A 21,694-nucleotide genomic window follows, 5' to 3' on the forward strand; every position below is an offset into this window, starting at 1 on the left:
AGCCAGACCCACTCGCCGAACAATTTTCCCCTTGGTGAGGTCACATCTTTCGAACAAAGCAACTACAGTGTTGCTGAAAGAGCACTACATCTATATCCATCAATGTATTCCTAGGAATTTTTTATCACAGCCTTGGCAATTCCAGGACAAAACTATTGTCATTTTTGTCTAGCGCTCTATAAACATTATGGGGCCAATTCCAGTTACGAGCATGCAGGGGACTAAAGTGACCAGAACCAGATAACATAAGCAGAATTAAGAATGAAGTTCCAAGGTTAAGCAAAACAGCGATTCGAACAAGCTTTGCAATAACCAAAAGCAAAGCAGAAGGGGGCAATAACCAAAGAAAGACACTCAACAAGCAGGCACCTAAGGATGCAAAATAACAAACACTGCTTGCAACAGGCTCCTACAGAACAAAAAAATAAAAATAAAATTGGCTTCAATTGAAAATACCAGATAATATTCACCAATATTCCATGCCAGATAACAGCACAGAATATTAGATACGGAGGCCAGAAACAATGTTTAAAATTAAATCAATAATGCACGACTAAAGTTCTTATTACAAAAATTGAAACCAAGTTCATTTAAGGAAGGGACTTAATCTCTTAAACTTTCTAATATCCTCAACCAGAAGTGAGGCCTCAGATCCACATACAAGTGGATCTGAATCTACTATTTGCCAATGATCAAAAAAATAGCTGTACAGAACACGACCTGACGTGGTAGTCCGAAGCTTCTCAAAGAATCCAAGGGAACTACGAACAGAGAGATAGAATTTAATGCTGTATACATCACCTGACATGGAATTCTGCTGGAAAATCTGGCAGTTTTGCCTCCCATTAGTGACAGTGTATACCGTACCAAGAGCATTCATTGGAGTCAGAACCTCAACCATGTATACAGGCTCAAGCAGTCTTGGAGCAGCACGTCGTAGAGAGGCATGCACAGAACTTACAGCCGCTGAATCAAGAACACCACCTCTATGGGTGGCACCAACATGCAGAGCACCGTCGCTGACTTCAACACATATTCCCATCATAAGCTCATCTGCCAAAATTCTTTTCTCAGCTGCCCGGTGAAACCCAGCTATGATCGAATCTTTAACTTGGTTGAGGTGTTGAACACCTTTTGATGAGTTCATTAAAAGGTTAAAACCATCCAAAGACCATATTTCATCTGACAGTTTAATGTCCCATCCAAATACAAGTAGGGCTTCCAGAGGGAGAGCCTCCATGCAAAGACCGTTGCACTTCTTCATCGCCATTCTATCTGACTTCTGGAGCACAGTCTCACGGTATAGGGTCTGATACAACAATCTCTATGCCACCCAGGAACATTTCCTGTAACTCCTTCAGACAATTCTTGATATATAATTCCCCAGCACCTGCAAAGTTTAAATGTTCGGGAAAGTTCATATAAATTTCAGCTGGCAGGTATGTCAAAACAAGAGAAAGTGTACACTACAACGGAAAAGAAAGATGGTGCTGATCAGGGGTAAAAAAAAATAACCTACCTCCAATTATGCATCCATCCAGATCAGTTTCACTCACTTCGATGGAGAAATACCTCTTCATAAACTGAATTCCTTTTAGCAGCGTGGGCAGGTCAGAGGGAACCTTAACCTCCACATGGACACGAACCACGGGAAAGGGGGAGGTTTTAATGGTTCTCATACGGTAAGCATTTACTTCAAATTCACCAGTGAGGGTAGCCGTCCTTGAGATACACTTATCTAACCCAATTAACAACACCAGATTCCCGCATATCACAGACTCAATAGCCTGATGCTTTCTCCCAACACAGATCAGCGTTTTTTGTACATTCATGGTGAATATATCGGTCTTCTGACCAGCAACATGGTCATGTCCCAGGATTCTGACATTAGAACCAGTTGAAATACGCCCAGCAAAAACACGACCAAAGGCCAATAAAGCACCCTTCTTTGGGTTGCGAATAATCTTAGACACGTAAACCATCATGGGACCTCTGGCATCACAGTTTCTGATAGCATTGGCATACCGGTCGTTGAGAGGACCCTCATACAAGTTATCAACACGATACTTCTGAGCTGTGGAAGGAGACGGGAGATGAATGATCACCATTTCAAGTAGCGCCGTAGCTACAGGTAGCCAAGTCTGCATCACACGCGTCATCAAGGGCTTCCCAACCAAATCCTTCTCGTCATTCTTCAATGCAACACCAAGTTTTGCCAGCATAGGCCACAACTTGTGCTTTTGACCGTTTATGCAAGTGGCAATAATCTGCCTAATGGGTTCATAACAGAACTGCGCAAACCCACGCTTGCATGTAGCAGATGTGGTTCTGTAGGTATTCCATCTTTTAGTTGCTGGGTCAAAGAAGTTCTCACCCCAAAGCCTCTCCATCATCTTACTAATATCAACACCGAACTTCGAAGCATATAATAGCAAAACTGTTCAGAGTAAAACCCCAACCGTGCAGACCTGCCGAGAAGGCAACCATTCCTTTATCAGGGTAAACCTGGACCTCATAGAGTGGATCTTCGTACGTGGCCATAATAGCATTTGTATTCTGAATGACCCTGGAGAGAATCTGGTAAGCCTCCTCCCCGCTGACCTGGAGCTCAAGTAAAAGTCTGTCCACTTCGTTGACAGCCAAAACAGGCCTGATCCTTCCTCCAAGAGCTTGTCGAAGGATAGTCTCGGTTTGGACACAAACACCCTCAACACAATCCACGACCACAAGGGCACCATCGCTGATATGTGTATCAGCTGTATCTTCACAACTTAGGTCGACGCATCCAGGTGAATCAACCAGGTTCTGTCTCCTTTATAAGCCATCAAAGACTTGTCAGACATCGTAAAACAGAGAGCTATTGCAGTTAATGTAGTAGTAATCCCACGTTCTGCATCATCTGCATGAGTTGCAACAACAGGACTTTCTTGAGCACTGATACCAGCAGCAGACACTAGACAATCAACAAGTGTTTATTTCCCTACAAAAGTGACACAACAACATAAAATATCATTCAATTTAGTTTCTTGTTCTTCTGATTCATATTTTGATTTCCTTTTTTCTTTTCTTTCTCTTAAATTGAACCCTAATTTCACCCTTATCTTCTAGGTTTTTGTTTTCAATTGATTTAAGATTTCCCTTCTTTTTATACAATTCAATCCTCCTTCCCCTGCTCTTATTTGATGTTTCTTTAATAATTCAATCACGTTTGATTCTAGTTTTAATGTTTGTTTTCTCAATTTGTTCTTATCTTCCATTTTATGCAGCTTCAAAGGCTTGTTGTCACCATCAGGGGTTGCAGTAATGTCCCATCCCATCATCAGTTGGCTCTTGTTTAATTGGTTAGGTATTTGTTGGCTTATATCCGTTGCAGTGATGCATCATCAGTATGACTATGTGCGGGTATTAATCTCTATTCTTATCTGGTTTTATCAGATTGGTTATTGTTACTTTCAATTTCATCATCACACATCATATCTTGTAACTTTAACATCTGTTCAGTTTTTTCCTTATCCCTTTTCAATACTCATCAACCTTTTTTACAGTTTTTTGACACCCATCTACTTAAACTTCTATTTATATACTTTACCGGTTCATGATTTGATTTTCACAATCTCAAATTTCTCTGCCCTGTTCACCCTTCCATTTCTCATCATGTCTGATTACATCCATAATATCTCTTCTCAACTGGAAGACATCAACTTAGAGGATAGCCCCTCTAAAGCTCGAGTTATTACTCATTCTGCTACTGCTTTATCTCAGGCTATTAAGGATTGGAATATTTGTCTTGCTGGTAAGTTATTTGCACCTGGAATCATGGTTTGGCAGGATGCTGAGAGAGAAACTAAGTTTATTTGGTCTCATCTTAAGAGAAATGATCAGTGGGATCTTATGGTTAGATCATTAGAACCCAATATTTTTGCCATAAGATTTATACTGATGAAGATAAGAACGCTATTTTGTTTGGAGGAGCTTGGAATTTGGATGGTTATCTCATAGTTCTTCGTGACTGGCATCCCTCTTTTCCTTACCAAAAACTTAACTTCAACACCTCTCCCTTTTGGCTTGAGTTTAAATACCTCCTACCTGAATTCACTTATTCAGAAATTCTTAAGATTTTTGGTGATATTGTTGGAGATACAGTTGTAGTAGAACCTGATGGTGTAACTCCCAGTACCTCTAATAAGTTTAGACCTTTGGTTATGATCAGACTGACCACTCCACTGATTAAAGGAATTCATGTTGTCAATGATGCAGGAGTATCTCATTGGGTGGGTTTCTTTTTTGAAAAACAACCATACAAGCTTTGTCCTGAATGCAGGGTTCCAGACCATGATACTTACCTTTGCAATTCTCGCAAAACTAGAAGAATTAATATGGAATCAGCTGTTAGAAATTTGGGTCCTCAGGTTGAGCCTGTTGCTCTACCGGAAAGAAGTCCTCAAGAAATTGCTAAATTGTTTCTTGATCACGGACATCAGAAACGTTCAATTTTACATCAACCTTCTACTTCACAACAACTTGGACCTTACGACGGTATGCATGTTTCGTATGTTACAGCCACTGATTCTCAATCAAATTCTTATTTGGCGCCAGCAGACCGAGTTGTTCCTCACTCTTCTAAGATAATCTCTACTGCTAGCACTTCTGGTTGTAAAACCTTTGTTAGACACAAGAGAACTCACACTAATGCTTTGGTTATTTTTGAGAATCATGTCGACATTAATCAAGCTTTGCCAGTTTTGTCTACTGATGATTCAGCTCAGGCATCTACTAGTCATCAACGGAGGGACCCTCAAGTTGAGCCAACTGATCGGGACATTGCAGCTAGAGCTATGCACCCTAATGTTGTTCAACAAGTATCTCATTTTTCTTCTTTCATCTTTCACTTTAATTTCAGCATCCTTTTATTCTTTTTCGTCTTTTACTGTTCTTTCTGTTTATTTTCTTTATGAAGATTTTATCTTGGAATTTTCAGGGTTTTGGTAACCCTTCTACTAGGGATTATCTGCACTATTGTATTCCAAAACATGACCCTGACATTTTATTTTTTTCAGAAACAAAAACAGCAGATTCAAAAATGCACTTTTACTTACAACAATATACTTATCCTAATTTCTGGTATACTCCACCTGTGGGTCAGTCTGGTGGTATTTCTTTGGCCTGGAAAAATGGTGTTGACCTTGAAATCATGCATACATCTAGGCATAATGTTCATGCTATCATTCATACTCATTCGCATAATTTGGATTTCCTATTAAGTTGTATGTATGGCGCTAATAATCCCATGGAATGTCAAGAACAATGGAAGTACTTGCTTGATATGCAGCCTTTTGTAGATTTACCTTGGATATTGATGGGCGACTTGAACTTCACTATGTCGGACTCTGAAATTCATAGTTTTTCTCAGCATTTTCATCAACATTATAGTATGATTAGGCCTATTATTCAACAACTAGGCCTTATAGATTTGGGCTTTTCCGGATCTTCTACAACTTGGTCAAATCATAGACAGCGAACTGATTATACCGCTGTTAGGCTTGATAGAGCACTTGGAAATGTTTCTTGGATAAATTCTTATTCAACAACTCATCTCATTCACATACCGCCTGCAACTTCAGACCATTCTCCTATTCTTTTATTTACATCATCAGGTATGGCTAAGAAACAATTTCCTTTTCGACTTCAAAGATACTGGTTTTCAATTGATTTTTGTGCTGACATTATAAATACAAGATGGTCTCACCAAGTCTTGGGTTTTCCGTCTTATCATCTTTCTTCTAAATTACATTATACAAAACATCAGCTTCAAATTTGGAAGAAAATGACTTTTGGTAATATAGAAACTTAAATTCAGTCAATTCAAAACCATCTTGATCAATGCTACAACAGAAATATGCCAACCTCTGACCCTAAAGTAGTTAATTTAACCCAATCCCTTCAGAAATGGTTAGCTATTCAAAAAGATTTTTATATGCAAAAATCGGGTGCTCACTCTTATGATGCAGATCGAAACACTTCTTATTTTCACTCTAAAGCTAACTTTAACAGAAAAATAAGTCATATTTTTGCTATTCAAGACTCTCTTGGTATTTGGCATGATTCAAGGTTTGGTATTGAGAACACTTTACTTAATCATTTTTCATCAATATCAAAATCTACTAAGCCAACTTCTGATAATTCTATTTTGTCAGAATTTCAAAGTTGTATTACAAATGAATAAAATAGTTTGCTTCTACAACTTCCATCAGAACAAGAAATCAAGGATGTAGTCTTTCAAATCAAGCCATGGTCATCACCTGGAAATGATGGTTTTCAGGCATCTTTTTATCAACAATGTTGGTCTACAATTGGGAAAGAGGTAACTTCTATGGTCCAACTCTTTTTTACTCATAAACGCATGCTTAAATCCATCAACCGTACATACCAAGTACTTATTCCCAAAATTTTACACCCTCAAACTCCGAATAACTACAAACCAATTAGTCTTTGTAATGTAAGTTACAAGATTATTTCAAAGCTTATTTCAAATAGGCTCAAACCTTTGTTAGCTAAACTGATTTCCCCTACTCAATGTGCTTATATTCCTGACAGACACATCCAAGACAATATCATTATAGCACATGAGTTACTTCATTCAATGAAACAGAAAAGAAAAGGTAAAGTCTCTTATATTGGTCTGAAGTTAGACATGTCAACGACATTTGATCGCCTTGAATGGCCTTTTTTGTTTGACATTCTTCATCGTCTTGGTTTTCATCATGATTGGATACAACTTATTCAGGAATGTATAATAACAATGGAAGTTTCTCTCCTTATCAATAGAAGTCCCACTGCCTCTTTTTCTCCTACTAGAGGAATTCGACAAGGTGATCCACTGTCACCTTATCTATTCCTCATAGTTATGGAAGCTTTCTCTCGAATAATTCAAAATCATATTCATACAGGTCAGCTCAAAGGATTCAAGGTAAACAAAAACATCCCTGAAATTAGTCATCTTTTTTTCGCAGACGATTGTTTGTTATTCTTAGAAGCTTCTCCTCATCATCTTCGTCGACTTCAATCTATTCTTCAACAATTTAGCACTGCTTCAGGTCAGGTTATAAACTTACAGAAGTCAACAATTTTTTTCAGTAATAATGTTACTCCTTCGATCGAAAACAACATTGCTAATATCATGCAAATGAAGATTATGGGTTTGGGAGAGAAGTACTTGGGTATACCCTTGTTGATGCGTAGATCGAAAACTAAAAATTGTCGACCTATTTTGGATAACATGAATCAAAAACTGCAGGGTTGGTCGAGCAAACTTATCAATCAGGCTGGTAAAACCACTCAACTAAACTCTGTATTAAGCACAATGTGTTTGTATCATATGCAGGTTCTTAAGCTACCAAATACCACAATACAACAACTGGATAAAATTCAGAGGGACTACTGGTGGGGTAAAAAGAAGAATTTCATTGCCTGGAATAAGGTATGCTTTTCGATAAGACATGGAGGTTTAGGTCTAAAAAACTTATCACATTACAATTCTGCTCTTTTAGCCAAACTCGCCTGGAACATGATTCATTCCTCAACTGAACTATGGGTTCAACTTCTTAACGGTAAATATTTTTCTTTATATGACTTGAAGCTTGAGCCTCCTCCAAATTGTGAAAATACAAGTTTGATATGGCAGAGCATTATGCATGCCTTACAGATTATTTATAGATTTGGCAAATGGAAAATAGGAAGTGGCTCTACAGTCAATATTTGGAAACATAACTGGATCCCTTGTGAGAATGAACCTTTATATAAGTGGAATGACCTAGACACAAACGATTATCAACTAGTTTCTGAGCTTATTCATTTGGAGTCAGGACAATGGAATGTAGATCTTTTAAGAAATCTTTTTACTTCACAACAAGTTGATTCTATCTTAACAATTCCTCTGGTGTTACAAACTCAGGACACTCTCATCTGGCCTTTCACATCAACTGGAGTTTTTACTACAAAATCGACTTACCATCATCTTTGTGATATTGATTTACATGACTCTGCTTTATCTTCCTCCAGTAAGACTTTTTGGTTGAAATTTTGGAAACTAAATATACCTTACAAGCTACTGATTTTCTTATGGAAGATTATTAACAATGCTCTACCAGTTAAAAGTAATTTGAGACATATTCCTGGTATCGATGATTTCTCTTGTCCTCTTTGTAATACAGTCAATGTAGAAGACATAAATCATCTCCTCTTTACTTTCCCTTTTGCTACAGTAGTCTGGAAAGCTTCCTTACCTCAGCATTGTTCTCTTTTACTGCAGCATAATACTCTTATTGATTGAATTCGCACTTGGTCTTCAACTGACGTTGTCATCAACTTTTCTTCAGTTTCTCCTTCTATACATGGAATGATTGCAACAATGTGACACATATGGAGATACAGATGCCAAGTTACTTTTCAGCATGGTCAGATTAATCTTAATTCTGTTTTGCTTCCTCTGTTCAAGTATCTTGCTAACATTAATGCAACATTAGCATCTCATCGGCATACATGTCATCATAATCAAAATGTAGGACAGTCGCATCATTAGAACCCTCCTCCACCAGACACTTTGAAAGTTAATATTGATGCATCTTATCATAAGAGTTTTTATCTATCTGGTATTGTATAATCATTAGAAATTCTGCAGGGAAATACGTTGCTTTCAGGGGAGTGATTAGAAGAGTAGCTAACGCTTATCAAGCTGAAACACGGGCTCTTTTAGATGCACTGCAATGGGCTAAAGCTAGAAATTGGGATGTTGTTATCTTTGAATCTAACAATAAAAGTTTGATATTGTCTATAAATGCTGGTTTGCCTTTACCTCATTGGGAATCTTCTTCTCTTCTATCTTTGTATGTGGATCTTTGTAAAACAAACAGTACCTGGAAATATATCTATGTACCTAGAGTGTGTAATAAAGTTGCCGACTGTCTAGCCAAATCATTCCGCAAGTCTTCAGATGTAGGAGAATGGTGGAATGTCCCACCAGCTGAAATCTCCATTTCTTTGGCTAATGATGTATCTATTACACAATGTATAATATACTCCCCTTTCAGTAAAATAAAATAAAATAAAATATCATATAGATATCCAAAATACAGCAAAGACACAATCTGAATGTAAATGCTTTCTTACCATGGTCCACATGAGCTATAATGGAGACATTCCTGATATTATGTTTCATCTCCGGGATCCTGCTACATTTTTCGAATACTGAAGTCGCCTTTACACATCAACAAGAAAGATGCAAGCCAAAACGATCAATAAAAATTCATAGCAATTTCAACAGGGAAATACAAATAGAACTTAAAAGAGAACTTAAAGCATAAATCGATAGCATGAACAGATAATGAACAGATAATTTAGAGAGACATTGGGAATTTTGGCGGTTGAATTGGTGAAAATGTCACTGTTGGAATTGAGTTTCCAAAAGTGCCACCCTAACCCCAAACCTACCAAAAATGCCACTATATAACATTTATTCCCCTGATAGTAGAGGACCTTTAGTTGTTTAATATTATTTCCAACTTTGAAAACTTAAAATAATTGTTTTTTTGTGTCGTTTTCAGTGCAAGGGTCCTGAAAAAAGGGTCAGGACCCTTTACATAAATAAAAAAAATCTTATTCTTTGAATTGAAAATTTAGAAATAATTTTTTTTAATGGTATTTAAGTATTGGGGGTCCTTTAAAGAGGGTCTGGACTCTGAACTACACCTTTTGGACCCCACTCTAGTCTTCTAATAGAAATAAAAATATTAAAATAAGATAATTTTTGTTAATATTTTATTGTCATGGTCCAGGACCCGTTACTGGACCCTTTATTGGACCTTGAGTTTAATAATAAAATAATCTTGTTAATGGAATTAAATAAGATTTCATGGGTCCGGACCCTCGACGTTTAGGGCCTGGACTATGTCGCTTCAGGCTAAGGACCTTTTTAACTTGACCACCTAGGCGCCATGTAGGTGACATGTAGAATGAAGGAAGTGGAACCTTTTCACCAGGGTCTGGACCTTTTCCTTCTATGTCGGGACCTTACGCTAAGGACCTTTCTCAACTCGACCACCTAAGCACCTCCGTTGTCAGATGTGTTTTATTTAAATATAATTCTTTTAAGTATAATATTATAAAAGCCTTATGTCATTGGTTAATATAGCCGGTGCTTTTCTATTGGTTAACTTGGGAGGAAACTTTCTATTGGTTAATTTGTGCGGCACCTTTTAATAATTCTTTACCCTCATTTTCTCAATGTTCTTCTTCTTCCTGCTCTTTCATCTTCTTGAGGTTCTACTGCTCTATCAGGGACACCTCTTCTTATTATTCTATTTTTGTTCTTCTTCTTTCACCATCTTATATATTTCTTGTCCTTTTTATGGTGTTCACATCATGGCAGCTGCTACACCATGAAAGCTATGTACATTGGGGATTTAAATTCATGTTTATTTATATAGTTTACAATGAAATAAGGTATGGGTTATTTTTAATTTTGTGATTTGGTTACTTAATTTATGTATGGTTTATGATACAGGATGATCTTAATTTTTGCCTCTGTTTATTTAGGATGTGTTAACTGCGGCTAAATTTTTTTTATGGTTAGGATACAGGAAAATAGTTGGTTGAAATAGGCATGCGATCTAGTAGATCATCAGTATTTGTAATCAAGAGTTAAGTTGTGTGATTTCAATGTTAATTTAGGAATTGATTGGTAATTCACTTTTTGCTTAAGGAGTTTATATTGTATATAACTGATAGTATGTTTTGTGAAATGCAGTTGCTTTTAGAACCCTAAATTGTCGTCGCCATAATGATAAGCAAAGTTGTTCTCATCCACTACAATGGTGAATGGGTGCACAAAGAAGGTAATGATGACTACAAAGGTATGACACATCTTGCGGGGGTACCTGATAAGTACACTTTTGAGGATGTGAAGAAGAGAGCAATGGATGTTTTAGGTTTCGTGCACAAACTATGTTTTGATGTGTATGGCCTCATAGATGTCCCGGGAACCTCATTTAAGCAAAGGATTAAGATTGTTAGTGAAGAAATGTTGAATTTTTATGTTGGCCAGACATGTGGAGTCCCAAGCTTTTACACAATCAAATATGGAGAAGAAGTAAAAGTAGATATTCCTCCCGTAACTCCCAAAACAACTACTGGAGATTACAGCGGATCCAAGATGCTTCCCCACACTCCCTTGACCCCTCTTAACAATCTCATATCGAGTTCCAATGAGGATTATCAGTTCAAGAATGAAACCATGAAGGGAGATGGTGTTGTTAAAGGTACGTTTATTTGTCCCTCTTATTATTGTACTTTTGTATTATGTTTTTCCTGTCCAAATAGTCACACTAATGTTGAATGTTTTATTTTTTCAGCGATTACTAGTGGTCCAAAGGCTTGGAGATGTCTTGAACCAGTAATGACTCCATCATCCAAGAAACTCCGCTGTCTTCATGATGCGACAACAACTCCAGAGCCGGTTCTGGATATTCCTAAACCCCCAAAGGATATGAAGTACAATGATCTATGTGTGGGTAACACTTTCAAAAGCAAGGGATATCTGAAACTTATACTTGCAATATCCAAAGTAGAAAGAAATTTTGAGTACATAACTTTTAAATATGACAGCCAGAGGTTTATTGCCAAATGCAAAGACAAGACATGCGAGTGGCGTCTGCGAGCAGTTCCCTTAGATTCTTGTGGGTGGTGGAAACTCACAGTTGCAAACGATGTGCATACTTGTGAAAGCAACAAAAGGACTGACCCTGAATTAAGAACCAAAGCGGCCGCTACTGGAATTGCAGAGCTTTTCAAGCACAAATTCATAGAACTAGATGCGTCCTTTACGCCCAAACAACTGGTTAAGGACATAAAAAGGGATTATGGAGTGGTTATAAATTATCGGCAGGGATACAACGCTTGCAAGCGTGGTATTGAGCTGATCAAAGGTAGCCCCGATGAATCGTACCAACACCTCGTTGGTTATAGTCACATTCTTGGTGCTCGTAACAAGGGTACTGTTAGCGAGATTGTAACTGATTCAGATGATTCTTTTCTATATTATTTTCTTTGCTTTTGGAGTATGTATTAAAGGATTCAAAAACCGTTTCAGACCCGCATTTGCAGTTGATGGTACAATCTTACAGGGCCACGCCAAGGAGTTCTACTGTCAGCCGTTGGAATGGATCCCGACGAGTCGATCTATCCTATTGCTTTTGCTGTTGTTGATTCAGAGAATAATGAATCTTGGAAATGGTTTATGAGAAAGTTAGTCGGAGTACTTGGAGATAAGTATTCTATGAATGAAAATGTTGTTGTGGCAACAGAAGGCACCCATCGATCGTTAGAGCCATAAGGATGGCATTTTCTTGTGCTAATCAAGTATACTGCATCCACCATATTTCAGGTATTTAACAAGACTTTATATACTATAAACACTCGAGTTTTGTGTTTAAATAGATTTGATGTTAGTTATCTGAATGGATACAACGTTAACCTTGATTTGTGTTTAGTGTAACTTATCAGACTGTAGGTCTTTATATGTGCGTATCTAGATAGAGTTATGAAGTCAATGACAATAACATCATATTGCATATAATGTACTTGGTACAGCATTCAGGTCCATGACAGTAGTACCAGGTCCATCCCTGAGTTTTTGCTGCCCCGAAGCCTGAGAAAAATTGTTGCCCCATTAGAGTGTCTCGTTCTCATTGATCGTTTAATCTGATGGGGCTTTGTATTGCATATCCACAGCGTAATTTGACATCAAATGTGGATGATTTAACACTTTAAAATTCTATATTTTCAAAGTACTGACATGCCATACAGTTCACTAATCCCAACCTATCAGATACTACATGGGCAACTAAACTAAATCCCTTGTACATTACCTGCAAATGCAACTCTTCCATCTGAGAAAGAAGTGTTATATTTGCATCAAGTAAAATATTTTTGCGTACTTGAAGTTCAGCTAGTTTTAATTGTTCATCAAGTAAACCATGATAGGACACTTGAAGATAGTTACCATGGACATTAAATTTTAAAAGGATTCACACAAAAAGTATATGCTTAACTGCATGATTGGTGGACTCAAAATGACGACATCATTAGGATTTCGGAATTGGTTTTCTAAAGTAGCATGAGATAGTATTAGCATCAAGCAACAAGTCTATCAAAAGTAGAATAACAAATTGATAAAAATTGAGAGTATTAACAACTAATAGAAAATAGTTCATGATTTTAATTACCTATATGCTATATAAATGATGATAATCTATGATATTTTTAGAGTGATTTCAATCACCATCAAATTAGATTGGGAGTTGTTGAGTGTTCAAGAAAAGGAAGGAAGAGTGTCCTTGGGATAAAACGATGTATGAAACATTTTTGAGTTTTTGTCTTCTTTTTTTGCTAGTTACTAAATATTTATCGTGAACCACTAAAATCTATTCTCTAATTGCATCATGCCCCTTAATCTCTTAGAAATATGTCCAATAGTGGCCACATATATATGTACAGTCCAAACAAGTTTTGTTGTCCACCCTGTTGTATGATACATTTCAGACATATATATATATATGCATGCTTCATGTTGTACTTATAGGTCAGTCCTGTAATGTTTGACCTTGCAGAAAATATCAAACAGACCTACCACAGCGCCGCAACTTCGGTGGCATTTACAAGAGCTGCAAAATCGTTTAGCAATGATGAGTATGAACTTGCTATGAGAGACCTAGATTTAGTGAGCCCCGCTGCTTTAAAATTTGTAGTGGATCTTGGACCGGAAATGTGGGCCAGGGTAAAGAACTCTTCAGGAGTTTCAACTTCTTTCCTTACATTCTCAACCTGCAAAAACAACAAACAAACAAAAATTATATATCACCAACACCAATCCACAACTTCCATATCAATTTCTCAGCTTCAGTTGAAGTCCTTACATTCACTAGCTTCAAATTGGAGTCCTTCAATTTCTTCTCAGCTTCAGTTGGGCGTGTTTCTATGTTCCTAACTTAGTTCTCTATTCATCTTCAGATTCATTTTCTTTCTTTAGTTTCTCAACCTGCAAAAAAAAAAAAAAAAAAAAAAACACCAATACATAACTTCCATACCAAATTAAAGTTCAAGTCATTCAATTTAAGTAACTAACCTAACAACAAACCGATAAATCCCATATTAAAACCTAACTCCATGCATCTGCATAAAAATACCAAAAAAAAAATGGTTAAAATCAACAAGCCAAACCTAACATCAGTATTATACAAAAGGTAAAAATCACCTAAGTCGAATAAAATAAAGTATACCCGATATGAACTGCGACTAAAGATGTTGAGATCTACCTGTAAAAGATCTGAACTGCAACTTAAGCTGTTCCATCTACCGGAAACCAACCAGAAAAAATAATTGTTAAACCCCCATTAAGAAAATTGACCAGTAAGAAATCAAGAAGAGAATTTTTTTTTAATAAAAACCCTAACTGTACCTGCTGATTTTGTAAAATCAAACATAACTGCTGCGCAATTGAGAGATGTTGAAGGTTAATAATCATAATGAATTTTAATGAGGTTTTGTCATATAGGGCTTAAATGGTTGGTAATGGTAGAGTTCAAAGAGAGGAGGAGATATTTTGGCTGGTCTGGTTTTCGTTTGCAAATGAACTGATGAAGAGAGAGGGGATACAGCAGGTAAAAGTGATAATTAGGGTTATGATTTGCTTATATTGGTGGCAACGGTTGTAATTATTGTGAATCTTTAGGGAAAATTCGCGAAATTTAGGGTTTCTCCCTAAATCGATGGCCAATAACCATCTATTATGTCTCATACGGATTAAGAATCCAATGGTTTACATAAACCTATTTTGTTCATACATATCATGAAGTTTGTGTTTCTTTGCTAAATTGTGTTTCTTTGTGTTTCTTTGCTAAACTCAATTCGTGTTTTCGGGGTATTAACAACCTTCATTATGGCCAAGTATATTAATAAATGTCGTGTATATTTTAGTCCACGTCTAGATATCGATCATATTTCACATTGTCATATTTCGAATTAATAGAGATGAAATATGTCATATTTCAACATCTCGGGTTCAAAGATTACTAGAGTTAAAACAGAGGTTCTCATTTCGATAAACTGAATATGAAATATATCGGATTTCGACATCTCGGGTTCAAAGATTACTAGAGTTATACACGAGGTTCTCATTCGGATGAACTGAGGATGGATTATATGAGTTCTTATCATCCCGGTTTCGTATATTACACGAGTGAGACTGGAGTCTCTCACTCGGATGAACTGAGGATGGATCATATGAGTTCTTATCATCCCGGTTTCGTATATTACATGAGTTAGACCCGAGTCTCTCACTCGGATGAACTGAGGATGGATTATGAGTTCTTATCATCCCGGGTTCGTATATTACATGAGTTAGACCCGAGTCTCTCACTCGGATGAACTGAGGATGGATTATGAGTTCTTATCATCCCGGGTTTGTATATTACACGAGTTAGACCCTACTCTCTGACGCAGCGGTAACGATAAGAAGTAGCCTTGAATCCACAAGGTGTGTTTTGAATCCACATAACAAGGTATAATCTCAAGAGATTTGTGTTGTTAATCCATAAGAACAACAAATAAAACACTTGAAAATACACAAACAGAAAACAAGTTTCTCTGTGTTCCATTTTTTCTATTATGCTTTCAAACAATTTTATTTTGGTTTTATCTACAAATAGAGGTGTTCCTAGATAAGAATCTTTCAGGGCTCACTGGAACAGAAGGTGAAATTAGGGATTCAAGAGAATCCCCCCAAAAAGGCGAAGAGAAAGATAGTCTTCTTGCAATAGAGATATTATTATCAGTTAAAGATGGGGAATCAGTATTTGGTATCGGGTCTGGAGAGTCCGACCCGGATCCGACTGCAAGAGTAGTCATGGGACCCGCATAAGCTTGGTTTTGTGTTTTTTTTTTTTTTGAAAAGACCACCAGGGAAGGGATAGAAAGCCACAATTAATTTTGACAAATCAAGACAGAACTAGGTTGCATGCAAAACATATCATTCTGCCGCACGTCCTAGGTTAATTAAGACTGAGAGACTAAGAAGATGTAGAGGAAGCTCAGACAGCAAAAGAAGGAGACAAATCAGCAAAAAACAATTATAGGATCCTGAGATGATCTCTCTCAGGATAGAGATAGAGAAGGACTAAGCATGTTGAAAAGAAAAAAAGATTATAGGATATGCATGATGAAAATATGATTTACTATTCGGGAATGATTCGGAGAATTACTAACTAGGTTCTGTTGGATATTTTTACTACCTATGTATTCTATATTGTTTTTAAACTTTAGTGGATTTTTTATACACATTTTTCCTACTTGTGTATTCTTAGTTTTTAAATTTCAAGTCACCCAAACCAGTGATCTTTAGATGACACTAAGCTGCTAACTCCCTTCAAAGAACATGGAGTAGATAAAATATCTAAGCATCAATTTTTAGAAGCAGACACGTTTAAAAGCAGAGCCAAGCCGCTATACATACATAACTGAAGGATCATAACATGATAAACAAAATATAAACAGATATATCCAGGATATAAGAGTCCATCGCCACTAACTTAGATTTAGAACTATAACTGACATCTTTTTCAACTATACACATCCAAAAAACAGGGACCAACATGCTGGCCAGGAATTATACTACAAGATCATATGATTACAGTTACTATTCACCACTTGTGCCATTCACCTCTATGAATTGTTTCTTGAATAGCTGCACCGCTAGTTTGCATCGATAACGAGTAGCGAAAGCAGGTTCGACTTCACAAACATGAATCTTCCTGACCATATGATCGATAAACATGAAAGCAAACACCCCACAAGAGTTATTGCATAAATAGTATATGGATCAATTCTCCAAATATAAGGTTAAAAATAGATTTCAAGTAAGACTCACGTATCATTTTGCTTAGGGGTATTTAAGTCATATCTACACCACCATGGACCGCGGTTGTATGCTTTCTCTAAATAATCACGAATTTGACCGACTTCCGGGTGAGTTTTGCTTGAGTGATTATTACTATTCGGTCTAAGAGAATCATAAATTATAATTGTCTTCTCCTTTACTTGAATGGAGACTGCGACCCAGTGAATATTTTGAATACAAACTACACCATATACGACATCAACCTTATCCCAAGAGGGTAAATGCTCACTAGGTGGTGAACCACGACGTCCTTCTAACCATAATCTGAATATGTCAACTTGGGAAAAATCACCATTTGCAAAATGTTGTTGTTTCACGAGCAAGGCAGCTCAGTCACAATGTATTCATGTAATAATATAAATAAGTAGAAAATATCCAATCTATTTTGCACAAAAACTTACCAGTAAGTGAGTTTCAAAGTATGACCAGGTACCAGTCGATTTGTTAGAAGGATAGGACTTGTGCAAAAGCACCAATGCACTGTCAATAATCTGCAGGCAGACCAATAAACATATAACTTCTCACAACCCAAATAATGTTCTCATTATCATATTTAGTCGTCAATATCAAATGATGCAATCTGACTCACTTTACCGCTTAACCAACCAGTTGAACGTAGTAGTAGTTTATACTCAGAGCAAGACAACAATGATGTACCATCACCATTATAATTATCGCCATGTTCCTTGCTGTGGTAAATTAAGATCCATTACAAGGCAACACCATGATTGTTAGTTTACACATATACAACAAGACAGAGAAACAAAAGGGTATACTAGGGAGGAGAAACAACAAGACACGGAAACAAAAGGGTATACTAGGGAGGAGGCTAACCTGAGGTTTATGAATCTGTTCACATCATCTATATCCTGCTTCGTCATTCTCTGATCCAATATGTATTCTTCAAAATAATTCGTGATAATAGGCTCTTCGCCTGTCGGAACCTTTTTTGCGTTCTTTTTCGCCACTTTCCATGTAGGAGTATACGGGGGCAACAGGTAAGGTGCAGGGTTTACTTTCCTCCTAGCCCTTCCCTGACATTTTGTAACATCATCAGAAAGAACGATAATGGGTGCAACAGGGACAGTGCAGAGTTTATTTTTCTGATGCTTTCTTTTTTTCCCCATTGAGCTGTTACAAATGTTTTCTTCCTACATATCAGACACAGTCAAAAATTCATACCATGATAGTCTTCTGAAAAAAGTACGAAAGATATACGTGCTAATGTAGCAACAAAACTAGAGATGAAACAAATACTTAGAACAGGTCGTCTAACATCAACTTCGTTATTTGGAGGATTGTATGGAAATCGTGGACTTAACTCAGTACTGTTGGATCCATTGCCAGGAGTCACATCTGGCTCCTGCATTGCCGCACCATCGAAACCTCCTTCTTCGTTATGTCCTCCAGGTGGAGTCCCCTGTTAAAACAACATAAATATTAATAAAACTTCAATATCATAATAGATGTGACATCCTATCTATCTTAATACAAAGAATTTCCAATTAACTCACCATTTTTGTCTTTGACAATGCGTTGTACGTCTGGGTTTCACCAATCTTATCCTTTATTGATTTGATCTCGGCAGTTAAACACTCCACATGATTCAACATTGTTTTATGGCTATTACTTACCTGGACGCTTAACTCCTCCAACTGACCCTTCACTGCACTTTTAAGTACATCCATTTCACCAATCACTGTCTTTTTCAAATCCTACGTATGACCAATTATTGCATTTTTGACAAAAGACTCGAAAGAAGCAATAACTGAAGTTAATGTCCTAGAACAAAGAGCATCAGGTTGGGAGCTATGAGGTGCCGCACGTGTTATGTCCTCCACCACATTTTCATTCCCTAACAGATCTTCTTCGTCCTCATCATCATCCATGTTGCTCTCCTCCGGAACCTTTTCATCCACAAAAACATTTTCAGACTTTAACATATTTTCTTCCTCACCCTTCTCAAACAGATCTTCTTTCTCCACCGCATTTTCATTCTTTAACGAATCTTCTTCTTCGTCATCTACCAAGGGACCTTCACATAATCCCAACATTACCAACCGCTTTGCATATTCTTTATGCCACATAATGTCATTACACACTTCATCCTGTAATTTTGTGAAGTCACTCGACCAAATTAACGATACAGCAAACAAAAAAAATAAAGTAACTAAGGTAGTTATTACTTCATACCTTTGAGTCCTCCAAAACCTTAAGTAGATCAACATGGTGTATTACTGAATTTCATGTAATACTATGCATATGGAGGCGCCAATTTGCAAAAATAGTCTTTTTTCCAAACCCGCTAAGCAATCTTGGCAACACTTCCAGACCCCAAACCTTGGTGAAAAAAGGAAAAACTATAAAAAAAAATCGCAAAAAATTAAACTAGAAAATATCAACCCAACTGATTCTTACCACCAGGACATGGGCCATTCCTTGACACTTGTAAGTCACCTCGCTACCAACAGGTTTGTCGGCCTCAATCTGATAAACTAAGGCAGCATTGCTACTATGAATAGTTCTGTTGAACGCTACTTCACCCCAAGGATAAGAGTTGAAGTCGACGAGGTTATCCACCAGGTACCAGTGATCATACTCAACTACTTTGTCATCTCCCTTTCCCAATACATACCTGTGGACAACGTATAGTAACGACAATTTCACCTTGTCATCAGATTCCAGTGGGATTCTGACATTTTCACATTCAGCATTAGAGTTGCTTGATTGGTGACATTCACGCAATTTTACCTCCTCCTCCTTTTTGCTTGATCGCTGACATTTCCTCGATTTTTTTTCGTCGTCGTCCTCCTCCTCCACCTCTTTGCCAAAATGAAATAATTTCAAACATTTTCCAGTTACTGGTTTTCCTTCATCGGGGAAATGCTTCATCTTAAGGCAGGGCTTCGTGGTGGGACGAGAAAATTTTTGTTCGACTTCCTAAAACTAAGCCCTGAAACCAATGCAAACTCTTTCTTTCGGAAGGAGAGTTCCTTTCCGCAAACCATTACCCGCATTTCTTTACGGTTACCCTTATCACCTTCATCACCCGTGGAGATCTGACTAGCCAATAAGAAATGAAATAAGGAACCAGACCACTTTTGCATGGGCAGCTGCTGTAAGGGGCCAATTGCAGTTGACATAAATTTATCTTTCTCAGCAGGAGCCAGCAGGTTACTCACCCACTTCAAAACCTTTGGGCTTGAGTATTTTTTACATCGCACGTATGAGCCCGATACCTGGTAGGGTGAAGAAACATCCTACAATACAGAAATAAATAGTTACACCAATAACAACATACAAGTTCTTAGAATAAAGTATTTGAGAGCGGCAAGCACGAACATTAAAAAAAGATAAATAGTTGTACATTCAACCTAATCCAATAACCACCTATATTCAAGTTGTAAAAGTGACTCAAGGAATGACCGACCTAGTTCCCGTTTACAAGTGGCTTATACCAGATACACCTAGAAAGAACAATGCAGCAACATGGAAAAAATTGGATTCACATAGAGGCATCTTACTTTCTTTTATATATAAATAACTAAACTATTGTTATTGTTCAAATTTAACTTATAGGCCATTAATGCATACATTTCAGCATTTGACGGGGAATGCTCAACGTTGGCACAATTACAGTATATCATACAATCATATATTAGAACAAGTAGATTCAAAAATATATCTCAAAGTAAGTATTCAGCTCCTCGAGCTTTACTGATTATTATTCTCAGGAAATATCTTATGTGAATCTCCAGCAATAAAAAAAAAGTGACCAGACACAACACATAAAATGAATGGTTAGCCTTAATAAGCTAAATGTCACATATTTACCTTTCAACACCACCTGTAGATACCACTCTTTTGTCCTCAATAGTGGCATCCAACACTGTTTTATCCACATGAACAATAGATTTCACTTTTCAAGAACACTTCTTCTTCTTCCCTCCTGCACCCATAACTTGGAACCTACAAAAATAATATAGTCGTGATTAGTAATAACATAGTAGTAATTCAAATTCTTTAGTTACTCAAAGTACACTCCGGACACAAAGTTATAGTGATTAAGAAAAACTAAGTTCCTATCTACCTAAAACTACGTGCAACACACATATACCAGCACCAACATAAATAATCCGAAAGGTCTATTGACCAAAACAAGCTAACAAAGAAACAAGACTAAAAGTTTATGAAATGCATTATACATGTGAGATGTAGTTAATAGAAAAAACATGACTGAATTAAACGCGTTATCTGTGGATACCATATCCCTATGGTTGTCTGGCCGCTACCAATTGAAAAATCAACTAGTTTTTACTGTGAGCATCATTGGTGTACACCAGTGGAAGGATAGATCCTTCACACTCAACAAGCCAAATAAATACAATCTTAAATTACAACAGGAGGAACAACTTATGGATAAAATTTTAAAATAGGTACATGCCAGTGTTTTAAGTTGCAAAAGAATCATAGTTTATGGCCATACATCAGAGGAAAAAAGATACTATGACAGCGTATAATCCTACCACCAAGAGCCAATGTCATAAGCACCATACACAATTTAGTCATATAGTGCCCTAATTCTTCAATCTAAATCATGTTATAAACCCTCATTTCCCAGAGTCTATTGTAAATTCTAAAATTTAACCCCCACATACCCATTGATTTGTAAAGATTAAACCACAAGTT

At 37.0% G+C, this 21,694-nt stretch overlaps 1 pseudogene; it reads right to left on the reverse strand.

Moving 5' to 3' along the window:
* Positions 1-586: 586 nt before the first annotated feature.
* Positions 587-10,271, reverse strand: LOC113324283 (annotated as a pseudogene).
* Positions 10,272-21,694: the final 11,423 nt, after the last annotated feature.

The sequence above is a fragment of the Papaver somniferum genome, chromosome 11, assembly GCF_003573695.1.
Source record: "Papaver somniferum cultivar HN1 chromosome 11, ASM357369v1, whole genome shotgun sequence".
Taxonomy (NCBI): Eukaryota; Viridiplantae; Streptophyta; class Magnoliopsida; order Ranunculales; family Papaveraceae; genus Papaver; species Papaver somniferum.